The following is a 4,313-nucleotide window of genomic DNA, read 5'->3' as shown; positions in this document are numbered from 1 at the left end:
TACTATAATTAGGCTCATAAGGTTGCTAACGAGTTGCAGATTATGAGAATAAAAATGAAAAATTTTTTTCATGCATTTTTTTTCTAGTGCATCTACCTAGTGCATAATCATAGAATGTTAAGAATATTAAAAAAACAAACAAAACAATAATAGAAAAAGAAAAAGTACCTTTTAGAAAGTGAAATCGGTTTATATAAGAACATATATGTACTCCTTCGCCGTAATCCGTATTGCAAGAAATAAATCTAACCTTTTTTCTTTTTTTAACTTAAAGTTGTTGAACGAAAAAAATTAATAATAATTAAATCTTTCACTCCTGTGAGGCATATATGTGACAGTGAAAAAAAAACAAAACAGGCCAAAGACAATGTAACGCACAGTTTACGCGCATTAAATTACTGTATCTCTGCTTCAAGCTAAAAAACATACACCGCGATCATATATATAGATTATAGAATATATTGGAAGTCCCTTATTATCAATACATATACTATGTGAAGGGGGGCTGTAATAATTTTAAAATTTTTGATAATTCCGCCATCTTTTTTGAAAACGAACATGTTTCGTAAGTTTTGTGAGCAATATTAATTCAATTAAACAAATTGCTAAAATTTGCTTAGAGGTTCAAAAATATTTATCAATGTACAAGTTGTCCCAGGATTACTTAGTTACTAATGCTGTTCGTTTTGTGTTACCAGATGTGAATATTTTCAGAAAGCCTAGAAATATTAATATATCTAGTGAGGCTTTTGGTAACATTGAAAAGTAAGTTTTTTATTTCTAATTATTTTGTTTTAGGCAAAATCTTATGTTGGTACTGGGAAAATCAATTCAAATAGATTACTAGTTGATTGACAAAAACCAAACATTATATATTAATAATAGAAATTTTTTCAATCATTTTTGTTTGTTAATCATTTCAAAATAATTTTCAATAATAAATATTTTAAAAACATTTATTTTAATGTAATGTAGATAAAATATCAAAATTAAAAAAATTAAAATTTGTTATTCATTTCAAAATAATTTTTAATAATAAATATTTTAAAATCAGCTTACGTTCATTATTTTAAAAATAAAATGTTAATCTATTTCATTATTAAAATAAATCATGATCAATCAAATTAATTTTTATCGTCAATAAATTCATGAACTAATAAAAAAGAGTTTAGGCTTATAAATTATAAATTTTTTTAAAGTGAAAAACTATAAAATAAATTTTTTATCTACAAATAAATGACATTTTTAAAAAAAATGAAAAATTAGAAACTGTGCTTTAAAAATCATTTAAAATTTTACAAAACAGGAACAATTAAAAACCGCATTTTTAAACATCATTTATTTATTATATTACAACAAGACAAGAACAAGTTATAAAAAAGGGGAGGAGCTAAATGAGCCCAAATTTACCTAGATATATTTTTAACTCTTTGTTTACCATTTTATGAATTGCCCAGTACTGATCTAAGATTTTATCTTCAGTTTGTATAAAAGATGAAATTTTAATGGAAAGTGTTCACATTTTAAGGTACAATTTCTTGTCAAATTTGGTTGAAACATTGACAAAAATGCTTTGGCGATTGGGTGATGTCAAAAGTGTATTCCAACATTGATTGTGAGGTATGCAGCGATAGCCTCATCACTCAATCCAAAAATGAGAATTGCAGTTGTCATCAGCTATCACTAAAAGATATTGTTGTTTATTGTTACTTCTCTGTTGATGTTATTAAGGTTAGCAAACGATCTTACTATTATTTTTATCTAATTGTAGATGCAATGATAAATTTTCTATATGAAAACAATGTGATTTAATTTTTAATATAATTAAATTAAACAATTCCAATTTTTATTTAATTTTTTTAAGGTCTGTGCAATGGCTGAGAAAATATTAAAGAAAATGAAAGTAGAGATAACTGTTGAGTTTGAAGGCTAAAATAGAAATATTCACAAAATATAGTTTGAATCATGACCCACATATAATGGATCCTATAGATGATGGAATATATTGTCATTTGAATTATGTAATTATTTTAATTGCAGAGCAATATTATCATTTAAGACATAACTATTACAGAAGCACAATGAACGTTGAGTTGCGAAATATGAGGGAAGACAAAATTTTAGTATGTTAATATTATTTTCTGGATTATAACATTGAGTAAATTAATTTTATTTTTCTTATTGTTTCCCTTAATCCTTTTTTAAGACGTCAATTTAATATTATTTTCTGGATTATGACAACAAATCAAAGTTATTTGTTATATAGTAGTATGTATGACATTTTATTAAGAGTGTATTATATACTCACATTTTTTTATGTTTTTTGTTCATTAGTTTGCGTTTGTGTAAATTGTTTATATACAGTCAAGGTGTTATATATTTTTTAATTTCTGCCTTTTTTATTTTTTCATTAGGTTGCATTTGTACAAATTTTTTTCATTTATATGATATGTATATTTTGAATCATTATTATTTTTTTTATTATGCATGGATTTTTATTAATGCATATTCAACATTACATATCATTCAATCGATCAATTAAAAAATAAACAAATAAATAAATAACTTATTTTTCTACTTTTTTTTCAAATTCTTATTTTTAATTATGATTTTTCAATAGTTTTGTTGAATGATTCATTCGTTAATTGTAATAAGTTTGTATTTCTACTGTTCATATGTGTAGAAAATGAAGTATGGATAGCAGGGATTGCCTTGCACTGGTAAAGATTGTTTAAATAGTTTTTCATAGCTGTCTTGTTTTATCTCATTTTGTCTCAAATAGTTAATCTAATTTAAAATTTCGTTAATTTTATAACAATTTTTCCTCTGATTATGATCTCAGTCATTTATTTATCTAAATCTCTTAGTCATATTTTCAGTATTACTATTTTTATTTTATGTTTTTATTTTTTTGATTTTGATTGGTCATGTCTTCGCGTTTGTAATTTTGTAATTTGTTTCCATTTATCTATATGCAATCAAGGTTGTCCTGTTTATGACATTAAACTGACCCTCACTGCCTTGTGAGTGATGTTGGATCATCAAAGGCTAGGCCCACCGCTTATAACTGTGGTTGCGTAAGGAAGGGCGTCCTGCGTAAAAATTAGCCAAATAAATTACTTATGATGACAGAAGTGACAATGGTTTCATTATAGGTAGCCAAACGGCAACCCCCGATCTCGGGGAAAATGTCGTCTAAACGTGTGTTGTTGTTGTTGTCTATATGCAATCAAGGTGATATAAGAGAATAAGTGATTTAATTCAATTTTATTTTATTATATATGACATGTTTTAAGTTTTGCCTTTCTTGATTTTTTTTCATTAGTTTGTATTTGTATAAATTGTTTCCATTTATATAAAATCAAGGTGATATTTGACATTATTTTATTTCATCAAATCAAAACAAAAAAATCAAAGAAATGATATCGATGAAAAGAAATGATCTTGAAATCGAAAAAAAAATTTGGTTTTCTTGTAATGATTACAAGTGACAATTGTAAAAATGAGAGCTTATTTTAAATATTTTAGTGCATGTAAACTCACATTCATATTACAAATCCAAAAAAACCAAAAATGAAATCAAAATTATTAAGTAATCAACTCTTTTACATTTTTATCAGAATGTCGTTTGTAATTATTGAAACACAAATATATATATAGACCCACGTAAAACATACTTATTCACACTCACACATATATACACACACATGCACACACACACACACACACGTACATAAACCCACACACAAAGTTACAGGGGTTTACATGTTAAAAAGTAGGATTTAATATCTTTTTTAAATTTTACAACGGATTTTGCTTTTAAATATTCAGGTAATTTGTTCCACGTCTTAGGTCCGACGACTCTTATGCTACTATTGATAAATTTCAATTTGTTTTTTTCAATATCAAATGTTGAGGTATGTCTCGTGTGTTTTAACTGGATTGCGTTACTATAAATAAACAAATTATTAAAATTTTTTTGAATTTAGTTGTTAATAAGTTTAAATATAAATATTGAGATGCATGTGTAATAAATTTGTTTTATTGAAAGTAGTATGAGAGTATTATATATTTTAACAATATATATATATATATATATATATATATATATATTGTGCTGTCTTTAATAATATATATATATTATATTATATGGTATATTAACGCCAAACATTCGGTAGAATTTATAGAATATTGTAAAAATTATGGTCTATTACCAACATATATATATATATTTTTACAATATTCTATAAATTCTACCGAATGTTTGGCGTTAATATGTTTGTAGTTCGTTTTTTCGATTTTTCTCACTAAAG

The sequence above is a fragment of the Helobdella robusta genome (genome assembly GCF_000326865.2).
Source record: "Helobdella robusta unplaced genomic scaffold HELROscaffold_24, whole genome shotgun sequence".
In the NCBI taxonomy this organism is placed as follows: domain Eukaryota; kingdom Metazoa; phylum Annelida; class Clitellata; order Rhynchobdellida; family Glossiphoniidae; genus Helobdella; species Helobdella robusta.
Note: the sequence above shows the minus strand (reverse complement) of the source record.